Consider the following 15,525-nt stretch of genomic DNA (forward strand, 5'->3'; position numbering starts at 1 on the left):
TGCGTCCATTGGCCATTTTGATGTCATCTTTGGAGAAATGTCTATTTAGTTCTGCTCACTTTTAAATCAGATTTTTGTTGTTGTCATTGAGTTGACTGAGCTCTTTATATATTTTGGACATTAACCCCTTATTCAATATATGGTTTGCAAAAATTTTCTTCCATTCCGTAGGTTGTCTTTTCATTCTGTTAATAGTTTCTTTTGCTGTGTGGAAGGTTTTGAGTTTGATGTATCCCATTTACTGATTTTTTTTCTTTTGTACTTTTGGCATCATGCCCCCCAAATTATTGCCAAGACCAATATCGAGAGGTTAAGCAGTCTGCCCAAGGTCACACAGCTGGCAAATGCCAGTGTTAAGGTCTGAGCCCACGTAGGCTTAGCCGAACCTGTAATCCCTATGTTATATTGAATATCAAAGTTATCTGTGCAGATTGGCCAGCAGGTGGTAAAAATTAAAGTGATGATGAATGATGATGATAGCCATGTGGACAATCATGTTAGCAGTGAACACTGGTTGAGCACTTACTGTATGCCAAGAATGGAGCCAATGGCTTTACCAGTGAAATCTCCCAGAAACTGGAGATGTCTCTTGTTTCCTTTTCCTCTCTTTTATCCCACACATCCAGTTCATCAGCGAGTCTTACTAACTCTGCATCCCAATTCCCTGTAAGCTACCTACCTCTCCCCATCTCTGCTGGGAGGCCAAAGGCTGTTCCACGACGAGGGGCTTGCCCTGCTGTATGCACCGTTATGAAGCTACACTAAACCTTGCCCATTGCAGGCACTCAGCAAATGCGTGTGCAATGCATTAATGAAGTGCCCGGTGTCATCATCATCATCGCCTGTAAGGGTGGTACTGTTGTTGCCTCCACTTTGCCACAAGAAGCAGATTTAGGTTGGGAAAGTGGCTTGCGTAGGTCACACACGGAGATGACAAGACAGAGCAGACGTTTGACACTTGGGTGCAGTCCTGAATCTGAGAGCCAGTCTTATTTAACTTAACCCTTATGAATCCTTGGAGGCCCCGTCCCAGCATGGAAGTCCGAAAGGGCAAGCCTCCTTGGAAGCCAGCAGGCACATGACTTGGTCTTGACCAATCATACACAACAATCCTAGACTTGGACTTGGTTGTCAGGGAAACCAGGAAGTGGTGAGAGTGACACCCAGAGCCCAGGGCGTCAGTGCTGGAGCCCAGGATCTGGGGTCTCTGATGGCAGGGAAGGAAGTTTGGCCCCTGCACCCCTAGGCAGTGCCAGGCAGTGGCTACAAAGAACTGGTCTGTTCATGTGAGCCTTCCTTCCGCCTCACCTCCCTGTTTTCTGAGCCCCCTTCTCCAGATCTCCTGGAGGCCCTGGGAACCCCCATTACCCTTTCAGTAAATTCTTCTCTCTGCTTAAATCTTCCAGAGTCGGCTTCTATCGCTTGTAACCAAGAGCCATGCCTATTACAGCTCAGATTCAAAGGGATGTCTCATCCACAGAGCCAGGAGGGTCTAAACTCCCCGACTGCAATGCATCCCCTCCCAGTGACCTCCGCCGGCTTGATGACCTCCCCTCCTTAAGCCTTGCAGACCCTCAGTGTGGACCACACAGAAGAGTGTGGACCACAGAGAACACTGAGGGGGGCACCCCTCAGTCACAGAAACCCTTTCCCATGGGCCCGAGGGAGGAGAAGCATCCAGAACTTTGCTCTTTGTCTGCAAGTCAGTCGGGACTAGAGCTGCAGGCCTCGCCTCTGTACTCTAGGCCACCCTTTACAGAATTCTCCTGCCGGTAGTGGGTAGGCTCAGAGACTGAGCCCTTGCATCTCTGCTGCCCGGTGCTAGCGAGAGCTGTCAGGGGCTTATTCATGGACAAGCCCAAGTAATGGAAACAGTTCACGTGCCCCTCTGACTCCCGCGCCTGCTGCCATGCTCCCCGGGATCAGCTCCCGGCCCATGGCTGTGACCTTGTTTCTTTGGATGTTCTATACAAGCTGAAATGGATATTAGCTGTAATTACTCATTCCACACGATCCTATAGGCCGCTCTTTGTACCGGAGCTGAGAACCTTCACTGTCCACGTCGCTGAAATTACTGAACATTGCGCCATCCATTCTGAATTAGTGCTCATTAAGGAGCTGGTGGTGGTTCTAGAAACTCCCTATTTATTATGCAGAGGCCAAGTATCATCCCGGCAGCTGCACTGCAACCCAACTCATGTGACTTCTGATCTGTCATGGAAAGAAATGGGAAAAAACCCACGTTTATTAACTTTTCTTTGTGTCTGACCGAAGGTGTGATAGACGTAAAAATAATCACCTAGGCCCTAGCTTACAAATGACGCTTTTTGTTTTGAAACAAAATGTGTATGACTGGGAGGGTGGCATCTCCCTTTTTCTTTCCATGAGCTCACTGTTTCGAACCCCGGTTTGTCTCCGAATCCTAATCCAGAGAAAGCACCTTTCTTTTTCTTTCTCTCATTGACTCCCCTCTTGTTCGGTTTGTCCCCCAACTTACAGAAGCGAAAAGGCTAGTCCAGAGAGTGAGATGGCCAAAAAAAAAAAAAAAAAAGAAGAAGAAAGAAAAAGGCAAACAAAAATTAAGGGTCAAACTTTCACACTGATCAAGCCACTCAAATGATCACACGCCCAAAGAAAACTCAGAGTTCAATTTAAAAAAAAAAAAAAGACTTTGGAATGGGAAGATGAAAACAAAAGAGTCCACACTTCCTCCTTGCGTGTTATCCCACAGTAATAGTGCACAGTAATGTGATACAGTCTCTCCCCGTGTCCAAGAGTGTAACTGTGCACCATTAGCCAGTGACAGTATCAGCATCGCTCATTGGAGGGAGGGCTCACCTGGAAGGGGGAGAGAGCGATGCTTCCCAGGCTGACATTAATGTCTCTGCAAGGACATTCTGCCAGGGTGCGACGGGTCACAACCAAACGGATCGCTCCCCCGTGGGCTGAACTCCAGTCACGTTGTCAGGTAAACACAGAAATATTCTGTCTTCGCCTGCCAAGCCTTGTCAAGTATCTGTATTTGTTATTGCATCTTGGGTCCCACAAGGTTCCCACCCATATTTCTTTATAGAGGAAATGTAAACCATATGCTTTCGCCTTATTTCCACTGACTGTATCCAAGTGCTGTTTGAGGCCAGACATATTCTTTTGCAAGGAGTCTTCTGAGCAGCATGGACCAGCCTGCTCAGCCTCTTTTTTTTCTTCCACATTTTGTCATGACTCAAGTAGATTTGACTTTCTGGTACCAAAAGAAAAAAAAAAAAAGGAATCTGTGTTGGATCCTGGACATGAGGAATTGAGTTCTGCTTGTCCTAACTTGTTGTTGTTAATAAACGCCGCTTGTGGCCGCAGACAAATAACATCAGGGTCTAATAACTATTCCTAATATTCTTTTCTATGGGTGTGCCTCAGAATCCTTCTCAACACAGTGCTTCTGGCAGTCCATATGAATCAATAGGCATCATTATTTGCCATGCCAATGAGAGACACATCTATTTTGATGGTGGTCGATACGTATTTTTTTTACCTTTTTTTCATTTTTTAAAATTGAACTATACTTGATTTGCGATGTTGTGTTAATTATTGCTGTACAGCAAAGTGATTCAGTTATACATATATATATATATATACAGATATATATACACACATACATTATTTTTTGTATTCTTTTCCATTATGGTTTATCGTAGTTCTCTGTGCTGTACAGTAGAACTTGTTGTTTATCCATTCTGTATATAAAAGCTCACATCTGCTCACCCCAACCTCCCGCTCCATCCCTCCCCCAACCCCCTCCCCCTTGGCAACCACCAATCTGGTCTCTATGTCCATGATTCTGTTTCTGTTTCATAGATGGGTCCATGTGGAGAGACACATTTTTAAAGGCATGAGTGGGCATTGGGTTTGGATAACATCCTCTGGGGGCAGACACATTTCTCCAGGCATTAAAAGTCCTGAGAAACAAAAGTGAGACAGCTCCCCTAAGTAAAAGGCAAGTGAGAGTCCAGAGCCAGCAGAGAGCATTCTCGAAGAGTTGCAGCCTGGATAATGTTGAGAACCCCGTGCTTCCCAAATTGCACACCCTTGGAAGAGACAGGCAGCGCCTTTAACTTCCCGCTGTAATCCCACACCAGGCTCAGAAGCTATCTGCAGTCCCGCTGTTTATCCGCCTGGCGAGGCACAACACTTACTTATTAAAAACATATCTATCATGGTTAATGACTTGATTTTTTTCCCTTTAATACAGTACAATGACAGGTGTAAAGGGAAGATGAGAGTCAGATGCTTCTGCAATATGCTTCCCGCTTTAAGATGTCTAGAACATCCGGCCTTCCTCCACGGTGCCGGGATGGGGGGCACCTCCCACCCGGCCTCGCTTCCACCCCCGCCCATATACACAGATTACACGCTTGTGTCGGATGGAAAATCGTACCATTTGCAGTTTCAGATAAAAGCATGTTCAAGTGCATATGGAAAGTACCATTAGGAGCAACTCCGAGTGCCGAGTAAAATGGGTCATTAGGTTTTTGTTTGTTGGAGAGTGTCTCCCATCTGACAGTGCCGAATTGTACCACTTTCAGCAGCTTATGTTCCCAGTTACATTAAACAGACAAACAGATTGACTGTTTTGCATTTCTTATCTGACAACAGCTTGTCTTCATTTGCTGCACACGGGTGGCAGCGCTGAAAGCACGGTGGATGCCGGCCACCGAGGTCCTGGTTTTGAATAACAGCAGATGCCTACACTGAACTTCAAAATCAATCAATTCTCTTTCCTGAGTGTGGATAAAAGGTCTAGTAGAGTGCCTGCAGGGGGATTTCTGCTGGGTACAGCTGAAAACAGAGAAGCCACATTCATTACCAAACTTTCTGCAAGAAATCACAAATGCGGGTAATTTTAGCAAGGGAGGTGGTGGGAAGAAGCGGGACCACAGTGCTGCCTGGGACCAGGCAGCTTGGTATTGGGACACTCAGTTTGATGAAGGCGATGACTGTACCAGTTGTTCTGATTCTGGCGCGAGGGCTTCATATGCAGCGACAGAAAAGAGAGTCGTTTTCACACCGGCTACTTTTCTCAGTAGCCTGTGGTCGGTGGGTTAATTAAAAGCTTTCTCGAAGAGGGAGACAGTGCAAGGGGGCATTGCTCCCTCAAAATGACAGAGCTAACGGCTTGATTTAAAGTCAGCCAGCACGCGCTCCAGTATCTTTGACTCTCCGACTCCCCAGCTGCCAGGGCTCCTCTGGAACGGAGTTCTGAGTCATTTGAGGTGGCGGTCCCCCCCACTGCCTCATGCTGGTATTGGAGGCTGGACCACAGTCCCCTGCTTGGCATCATCTCTGTGGCACCCAGGTGCAGGAGGGCATGCCCAGCAGGCATGTGAGGGATGCGGGTGAGAGATGGACACCCCAGGAGAAGTCCGGCCACCTTCTGTCCGCTCTGAGCCTTGTCTGTTCTGTGAGAGGGAGGGAACCTTCATGATTCAAGTGCCGGACTTTGACATCGGACAAACCATGGCTCAGTTTTCAACTTTGCCCCTAAAAGGCTGTGAGACCATGTGGAAGTGACCTCACAGAAGTGGGCCAGTTTCCTCGTTCACAGCATAGGCAGAATAGTGTAGTTGCCACTGCACGGCATCATTATGGGGCTTCAATAAGATCAAGTGTATAAAGCCCATAGCAGTTCTCCTTACCCAGAACATCTTAAGTGCTCGCTAATGGCTAGTACGTGTGTGTGTGCACGTGTACATAAAATTATATGCTTTTTATTGTATGTGGTTCACCTGTGTACATACATAGCATAGGTATAATAAAATATATAAGAGATGTGTTATCTGTGAGCATATGTGTATATGCACACATACATAATATATAATAAAATGCATATCTGTTAAGTGTATAAATAGGCATATATGTTTGAAGGTGACACATGTGCATAATAACTATGTAAAGATATAATATGCCGTGATGGAACCTCATGCCTCTGGCTCCACCCCCAAGGCAGGCATAGGACAGTCTCCCTTGTCCTCCACCAGCTTTGTCACGTGACAGTTCATTCTCTTAAATAGGAAAGAAAATGTACTTCCTTCAGTCTCATAACATGAAAGTGAGCTCCATCGAGGGTCACCTGTAATCCTCAAAACTAGCTTGCGTGTATATTAGTGTCCTCATCCTGCAGGGGAAGAGATGCGGAGTGGGGAGAAGTCACTTCCCCAGAGTCTGGCTGGTCCGTGGACCAGCGGGTGTGCAAACCCCAGCATGCTTCCCTTTTCCATCTCCCTGAGAAGTGTGACTTCTCCCCCATTGCAAAGATGGGAAAACAGGATCTTATCACATCAGACACCTATAGGACCAGTCCTCCTGACGACCCAGCTCAATTCTCCTGGCGTCAAGCCTCAGCCTTTTTCATCTCAAGGGACCTGCCTTGTGACTGAGTACTCGCCCCCCCGTCTCTGCCCACCTCCCCTCCCCTCTCCTCCCCACCTCTGCTTTCCTTTCCTTTCTTCTCCGCTCCATGTGTTGCTGAAAAACAAACCCAAATACAAGCATTTGGATTTTATCCAAGCTTGCAGCAGACCCTGTAGTTGAAGTAAAGTTTTTATTGATGTAAAATTCAAGAGTTCTGAAATGATCTCTTAAAAACAAACAAAAAAACCCCATAAATCATTGTTCCTCTCTGCCCTCCCAAAAAAAAAAAAAAGGAATTGGGGTTTTTTTTAGGAACTCGTGGAAATCCTAGGATAGTTTTGAGATGAGTTTGAGGAATTTTAAGAGTTAACTCATTAACATACAAATAGTCAACAGTCAGTAAATGTTTACTGTTTTAAAAATTTTAGTCCTGTCTGGCCGAGGAGCCATCTTTGTTAGCCATCGTGCCTAATGATGCAAGTAACAACCGGCATGTATTAATGTTCGAGCCTTCCATGACTGCACGTGTTTGGAGCGTGTGTATCCTGGGTGCTAGGGGAGGAGAAACATCGAGGTGGTAGGGGGGACGTGTCAGGCACGCTCCCTGCCCTCAGCAATTGCTGATGGTCACTCACATGTCCTAAGAGATGGACGATTCAAGCCAGGTGGATGACGGGACAGAGGACCCTGGTTCTCAGGGATTAGAATCTGGGGGGGGGGGGGGGGGTAAAAGAGATGGCACTGGACCAGAGTGGTTAGCATAAAACGAAAGGATCAAGCCTTTCCAAAGTCATACTCAGCATCAACAAAGGAGAAGATAAGGAAGAAGTAACTTGGACCATGTGATGTGAAGGCTCTGGCATCCACGTAGAGCCAGGAAGCAAGAAGCTTTCACTGCCTGAGAAAGGTCAAGGTCAGGGCGCCTACGGGCTGCCATGTCTCTGTGCAGGACACCTGGTCCGATGGGGGGCCCATCCTTTGAAGTCTGAAGTGCTCAGGGCATCACAGCTTGTTGGGGGCTGCAGAGCCACCGGAGATGACTTTTAAAAAGCAGTTAATTGCCCGATTTTCTTCTCTTCCCTGAACCATCCTCCCCTTCAACTTCCCTCCACTCTCGGTGCCTGGGCCTGGCACGTAGGACCTTTTGTTGTCTTAGTAGAGGCTGAAACCTGCTTAGGGCCTGGAGTTTGCTGTTTTAATTCAACAGTGGAAGGTTTTTTCGTTCTCTTTGTTTGTTTTTCTTTTCCGTTTTCTTTTTCTAAGCCAGGGGGACAATGCAGTTGCAGAGCAGAAGCTGTGTGCTGGATGCTCCCGGGATCCCGAACAAAACCCTCATTAACGGGAGGTGGATTTCCTCGTCACAGCTTTTAGCCAAAGGGCAAAAGGTCGCCCATTAACCAGCATCCAGTCTAAACAGGACTGTGTAAAATGACCGGCAGGGGAGGGAGAAAAGGGAGAAAAAGTCAAATATTTGCTCTTAATTCTCAAGTTAGTTTCCCCCAGAGGCGATCAGGGAAATGCAGTGAATGATAAACACGGCACTTGGGCTGCAGATCTGGAGGCCCCTCGTCCAGGGACCCATCAGCTCCCCTTGCAGCCCGGCCGAGGGCGCCCTGGAAGGGGCCACCGCTCTGGAGCTGGTATTGGTGGGCAGGGGGCTCAGGGGCTCCGCCTACCGTGCTGTGGTCCCCACCACCTGCCTTCAGACCCTGGCCCTGAGGGCCTCTCTTGATGGTACCCAGGCAGAAGCAGGAACTTGCTGGGCGCTGACCCAGCTTCTGTTCATTCCCCTGTGCAGAACCCACCGAGGGGGTCTCCTTGAAGCCCTCCAAAGCCAGCAGGGCCTGGCCAGGTGTGCAGCGACTTCTATTACATCCCCTCTGCCCTGTCTTGGCCGGAGGTCAGCTCCCACCCCCTGCCTCTTCCCTCACCTGCAGCAGGGTCATCGCCTTGGCCCTGGTCGCTCCTTCCCACGATGAGAAAACTCTTCCCCGGGTTTTTGCTTGCTGGCGTCTTCGGGGTGTCAGTGCCCCACTTGTCTTCCCACTGCAGTGAGGGCTGATCTTTGGAAACCCTCCAACTGCAGCCAGGAATTACCCTCCCCTGCCCAGCTGGAACCAGCTGTCAAGGAAATATTTGGTTCTTATATTCCTCAACTTGTCCAAGGGGGTTTGCAGAGTCAGCATCCCGGGATGGGACAAAGTAACATACAGGGAGGAAGCGCCAGGCCGCTCAGGCCTCCCAGGCAGGGGCTGCCCCTGTGAAACTTAGGACAGCGACGAGAGAGCAGAACGCTCACTTCGCGCAGACAGGCCCATCCCTGGAGCAGAGGACGGATGGACGTGGTGGGGACGGACCCAACGTGGCTACTCGTTTCTCCAAATTCACCAACCGGACAAGCCACTCTCCCTTCTCTGGGGACAGAAGCCTCCATGGGCAGAGAGAAGCTAGAATGTTCTACGAATACGGTGGTTCCCAGCCTCGGCCTGGGCCGGCTTCATCCGAGAGCCACCTTGCAGGGGCGTCGGGCCCTTGGTTTAATGCTCTACTGTCCTCGTCTTGAATATTCTTAATCATTGTGAACAAGGGGTCCTGCGTTTTTATCATGCACTGGACCCCGCAAATTATATAGCAGATCACGACCTCAGCTGAGCGTTAGAATCCCCTGCAAAGGTTTTAAAACCTGTTCAGGGGTTGTGTTTGGATTTAACTGGAGGGGAGTCCCCAAGGGATTCTGGTGTGTAGCCCAGGTGTAGATACACCGCTCGGTAGAAGAAAGCTGTGTGTGGAAGGAAACCAGAGGATGGGGAATGTGTGTTTACCCCCAAATGCCTTCAGAAAGACACACCAGAGGCCCACAGCACTAGATTTCTATAGAACTCAATTTGTGCCCGTGTGATAGCACTGGAAACACTTCATTGTGATGGTAATATGAATGATGGTAATGATATTTAGGGAGTACTCACTATCAGCCTGGCACTTTTCCAAGTACTTGTATGTTTCATTGCATTTGAGTTTCATAGACTCTGTATGGCGGGTCCTGTTATTTTCCCTGTTTACAGATGGGTAGCTAAAACTCTGAACACTTTGTTTCCATAGCTATCAAGTGCAGTTGACTTGAGTTTCCTCTCCCCCCTTATAGTCTAACTTTCTTATGGAATCGATACCTTCCAAGGCTTAGGAAATGCTCTGTTCAGCTCTGTGTCCCCCCATCATGCCAAGCACACAGTAGGTGTTCAGGAATTGCTCGCACGGTCGGTTCTTCCACAAAAGATTTGCTGCGTTGTTGCTATTTTCTTTGCGTGGGGACCTTTATGCTGCTTTCAGGATTGTCAAGCAAAATTGTCGAGAGAAACGCCTCCCGTGTGTTTTTCATGCTGTCTTACTTGGATCCCCTCTGTTACCCCAGCATATTATGACGGCCTTAACTACAGAAGCAGGACCTCATGACTTGAACTGTAACGTGATTGAGACTGCATCCCCACAAATATTATCCCGGAGAAGTGACTGGTTGGGACCAAGAAGTGGCCGTTAAAAGCAGAGCCCTCTGCCAGCATCAGAGGATATCGCCAGGCAGCGGGGAAGACAACATAGACCGTGCACAGCCACGGCCATCCACAGGGAGACCTGAGTGAATCTGTGGCAGAGAGCTTCTGCTTTTTCCAGAAAGCAGAGCTGTCAGCCAGAGGAGCACGCATTCAGCAGGGCGGACAAATTGCAAACTCAGAAAAACACAGGAGGGACAACTGAACTGTCTCAGTAGCCTTGAACTTCAGGGGAAAACAATATGTAAGGCTGGAGAGAAAATGGACCCACATTTCCTGTTAATCTTTGTGTTTGCCAGGCAGGGCCATTCCTGGGTCCTGAGGTTTCTGCTTGCCTTGACCCTGGGGCAGGAGAGACTTCAGATCAAGGCCTTAATGCAGTCAAAAGACTTAAAGAGCTGAGGATGTTAAAAAAAAAAAAACAACGCATAAGTCTTCAAACACAGAGTAAATACGCTGTGACTGGGAAGCTGTTGAAATCTGTGTTTATGGAGCTGATTTTTTCAGAGATTATTCCCTTAAACCTGCACAAGGCTTTTTTTTTTTTTTTTTTTAATTTATTTTTGGCTGTGTTGGGTCTTCGTTGCAGTACGCGGGCTTCTCGTTGCGGTGCCTTCTCTTGTTACAGAGCACGGGCTCCAGGCATGCAGGCTTCAGTATTTGTGGCTCGCGGGCTCTAGAGTGCAGGCTCAGTAGTTGTGGCGCACGGGCTTAGTTGCTCCGCGGTATGTGGGATCTTCCCAGACTAGGGCTCGAACCCGTGTCCCCTGCATTGGCAGGCGGATTCTTAACCACTGCGCCACCAGGGAAGCCCCTGCGTAGGACTTTTAAGCCTTTCCTACCTCACTGGACACTTGTCTTCCTGATCACATTCGTAAACTTAACTATATATATTAGGAGCTTACTTGATATGTAATAACTTGATAGGTAATAACTTATTTAATCCCACAGTAATGCTAAGAGGAAGGTTTGGCTATTATCCCATTTTACAGATGGGGCTAAGCTAGATCAAGGTAGATGGTGCTGGAATCAGCTCTAGACCTTCTTTTACCGTTTCACAGCCATCAGCTCACTTGGAGAGCTTACTGGGCTGGCGGAGGGGCTGGATAAGTGGAGAGGTGGCGGGGGGGGGGGTGGGGGCATTCCCCAACCATCACTGTTTAAGGCAAGTCTGGCATACAGAGCGAGAGAGGTGATGTACAGGCTCTAGGAAAGCCGCAGAGCAAAGAGGGCCCCAGCAGAGCAAGCATCACTGGCTTGATGTCCTAAGGACTTCGGGCAAGGAACAGGTTTAGGTTTCTCATCTGTGAAGTGGGGATGCCAACAGCCCCTGACTCGGGGTTTTGTTGGGAGAATTTAAAGAGAGAAAGGGGACTGTTGAACGCAGTACCTGACACAAACGGAGCACCCAGCAAAGAAATGGTCTCCACCACCGCCCAGTGTGAAACCCTACTTTCCTACGCCTCCCCAGAACAAGAATATGTCCTAGAACCATTTATGTTAATTTGATCCCTGTGTGCGTAAATGACTTCAAAAGGCTTTGGTTGAAAGTGCAGCACGCAGTGTGGGCTGATGCTCTCTAAGGCCTGAGTAGCTCCAAATATATTCTTATTCCTGAAAACACCTCTTCCACTCCCCCAAAAAAGTCTATTCAGAGAGAACTACTTTTACTGCATGGGCTTCCAGCATTACTATTAATAACCTTATTCTTTTAACTTGGTGTAGTGGGCTGTAAACTCTTTTCAAGGGGAGGGCCACCACTGCCTCTGCAGAACCGTGGAAACTGAGGGCAAAGTGAGAAGTTGACCTTGTTCATTCCTGCTTTCATCTCAGGCGTGCAGGCTGCACGCTTCAGCTGATGTTTTTTAATTGAAGTACGGTTGATTTACAATGTTGTGTTAATTTCTGCGCTACAGCAAAGTGATTCAGTTATACATATATGTATATATGCATTCATTTTTTACATTCTTCTCCATCATGGTTTATCATAGAATATTGAATAGAGTTCCCTGTACTATACAGTAGGACCTTGTTGTCTATACATTCTACAACTTAAATGTGCATTGACAGAGGAATGGACAAAGAAGATGTGGCACATATATACAATGGAATATTATGCAGCCATAAAAAAGAACAAAAGAATGCCATTTGCAGCAACATGGATGCAACTAGAGGTTATCATATTCAGTGAAGTAGGTCAGAAAGAGAAGGGCAAATCCCATATGATATCACTTATATGTAGAATCTAAAACATGACACAAATGAACCAGCTGATTTCTAAATCACAGCTGGGCTGATGCTGTGTTGTAGTTTGGACGTGGTTTAGTCCTGACCAGGTTGGGTTTGCTCAGTACCGGATGGAGAGCTGGCGCCATGGAGCAAGTGTAGACTTTGGAGCCACGTAAACCATATTCAATTCCTCCTTCCACCACCGTCTAGCCTGATACGGGGTGAGTTCTATAAACTCTCTGGGACTCATTTCCCCTGTCAACTGGGAAGAATATTTACCTAAAAGCAATGCGGCTGGGACCCAGTAAGTCACCACTTCTTGATAGTATTACACCTCCCTACATATTTCCCAGAGGTTGCACTATGGTGACGACTGACTCCCAGAAAGCTTCAGATTCTATCAGTGGAAGGGACTTGGGAGTCCCTGGGCCCAGCCTCTGGCTTTTTCACATGGGAAAGTGGCTGCTGAGGGAGCACGTGCTGACTCTGGACTACATTTAGTGAAGAGCTTCTCCCACAGTAAAGGCATTAGCAAACAAGCTCCCCTGATAAAAAAACAAAACAAACAAACAAAAACCCCAAAACCCCCCAAAATCCCCCATTCTGTTCTTTTCCTAAGGAAAAAGGATGAGTTTACAAGAGTTTAAGGGGAGGGTGTCAAGAGCAGTTCACGAGAATGGTTTCATGACTTAGGAGCTCTTGGTGTTCACAGGATGACCCTGACATTCTCTCCAAAGGAGCTGAGATGTTGCTTTGTCCCTGAATTCAAGTCCCTTCAGAATTCCCCGGCAACAGTCGTGCAGAAGGTTCTGCAGATCCCCAGGTAGATGGCGATGGAATCTCAATTACCCTGGAGGCGCCTACCTCTGCACAATTGCCGTATCTCACCTTATTACAGAAAATCTGTGGGGAGAATCTCTCCACTGGGCCCCATCCAGGCAGTGATCTACCAGCTGTGCAGGGCATGGGACTGAAATTGTCTGACCACATTCTCAGAGACAACACCTGCCTCTCCTCCATCACTTTTCTCTCCCTTTCTTTCTCTCTCTCTCTCTCTCTGCATTGAGAAGCCAGGAAGATGATATCTGCTACGGTTCTTATGTCTCTGATGCAATAATGGGACATACTGATCAGGTTGGCTTTTCCTTCCCACACATGCTATATACAGTTTCAACTCAGTGAACACCAATAAGACTAGTGCAAGAAAAGAATTGGCATCCAGGGCCTGGTAGCCAGGCTCTGCCAGGAGCATAGCTTGTGGAGTCAGACTTCATGAGGCATCCCCCAGCTCTGTGTCACCAGTGAGTCCTGTGTGGCTCATTTGACAAATGGCAATCATCACATATACCTTCAAGTTTCTTGTAAGGAAGAAGAAGAAGGATATTAAAAATTATCTGCAAAATATACTTAATATATAGGAAATGTATATCACATAGTAGGCATTTTTTTTAAAAGCCGTCATCCAGTATTGTTCCTGTCACCCTTTTTCTAGGTTTCTAAAATATAATGCAATTTTTTTCAAGGATGTCTGTGTGGGTGAGGCCCTGAATCTACTCTCGTTCTGTAGTTTGTGTTTTGGGTGCCCCTAGCGATTGGGGTCTTATTGGAATGACTTAGCATCAGGTCTGGGACACCCCAGGAGGTGGTATTGGTCAGTACATACTCTGACCTCTTTCTTTTCTACCTGTATTAGTTTGCTGGGGCTGTCACAGCAAAGGAGCACAAAACCGGGTGGCCTAAAACAATAGAAAATTATTCTCTCACAGTCCCGGAGGCTAGAAGTTGGAACTCAAGACGTCGGCAGGGCTGTGCTCCCTCTGAAGGCTCTAGGGGAGAATCCGGCTTCTGGTGGTTGTCATGAATTCCTTGGCTTGTGGTACATCACCCCAGTCTCTGCCTCTGTTGTCACATGGCCCTCTCCCCTGTGTGTCTGTGGCTCTCCAATTAGAAGGACACCAGTCATTGAATTTGGAGCTCACCGTAATCCAGTATGACCTCATCTTAATTAATTACATCTCAAAGACCCTATTTCCAAATATGGCCATATTCAGGGGTATGGGGAGGGGTTAGGACTTCAACATATCTTTTTGGGGATACAGTTCAACCCATAATATGACCTGTAGGTTCTGCCTGCAAAACATCATCCCAGTACTTTCTTTTTAAGAGATGAGCCTACTGTACGACCCAGCAATCCCACCACTGGGCATATACGCTGAGAAAACCATAATTCAAAAAGTGTCATGTACCACAGTGTTCACTGCAGCTCTATTTACAATAGCCAGGACATGGAAGCAGCCTAAGTGTCCATTGACAGACGAATGGATAAAGAAGATGTGGCACATATATACAATGGAATATTACTCAGCCATAAAAAGGAATGAAACTGAGTTATTTGTAGCGAGGTGGATGGACCTAGAGACTGTCATACAGAGTGAAATAAATCAGAAAGAGAAAAACAAATACCATATGCTAACACATATATATGGAATCTAAAAAAAAAGAAAAGAAAAAAAATGGTCAGAAGAACCTAGGGGCAAGATGGGAATAAAGATGCACACCTCCTAGAGAATAGACTTGAGGATTTGGGGAGGGGGAAGGGTAAGCTGTGACAAAGTGAGAGAGAGGCATGGACATATATACACTACCAAACATAAAACAGATAGCTAGTGGGAAGCAGCCGCATAGCACAGGGAGATCAGCTCCGTGCTCTGTGACCACCTGGAGGGGTGGGATAGGGAGGGTGGGAGGGAGAGAGATGCAAGAGGGAAGAGATATGGGAACATATGTATATGTATAACTGATTCACGTTGTTATAAAGCAGAAACTAACACACCATTGTAAAGCTATTATACTCCAATAAAGATGTTAAAAAAAAAAAAGATGAGCCCATTCTGAGCATGTGTACACCTTTGTGATGTCATCTTTTCCTTTCTGAGCCTCAGTTTCCTCATCTGTTTTCAAGGGGGATGGTACCACCAGCTTAACAGACCTGGCGTTTGTTGTGCCCTCCCTAGCACTGTGTACTTTGCTGCAGTAACAGGCATCACATTTGTATTCTCTTTGCTAGGTCCCGTTAGGGCAGGGACCACCTCTTGCTCCCATTTTATCTCCCACAACTAGCCCAGTGCCTAGCGTCGAATCGATGCTCCATAAATACTTTCGAATGGATGAGTGACGTATACAAAGCTTTTAGCATCTTGCCTGGCCCGGAGTCACAGGGTCACTGCGGGCTACAGCTAGTCGTTCGTAGGATGTGACTTATGCCAAGTTAGTTCCTGCATCGGTCAGGGGACTGTCAGAAAAGCAATTCACCCCCAGGTAGGTTCAGAGGAGGAAATCGAATATG

The 15,525-nt window shown here is 47.2% G+C and overlaps 1 protein-coding gene across 4 annotated transcripts in view; it reads left to right on the top strand.

Moving 5' to 3' along the window:
- The window catches only part of LOC109550947 (transcription factor Maf), a 591,860-nt gene that overhangs the window by 498,462 nt on the left and 77,873 nt on the right, over nucleotides 1-15,525 (top strand). The gene's annotated exons all lie outside the window — the stretch shown is intronic.

The sequence above is a fragment of the Tursiops truncatus genome, chromosome 19 (genome assembly GCF_011762595.2).
Source record: "Tursiops truncatus isolate mTurTru1 chromosome 19, mTurTru1.mat.Y, whole genome shotgun sequence".
Taxonomy (NCBI): Eukaryota; Metazoa; Chordata; class Mammalia; order Artiodactyla; family Delphinidae; genus Tursiops; species Tursiops truncatus.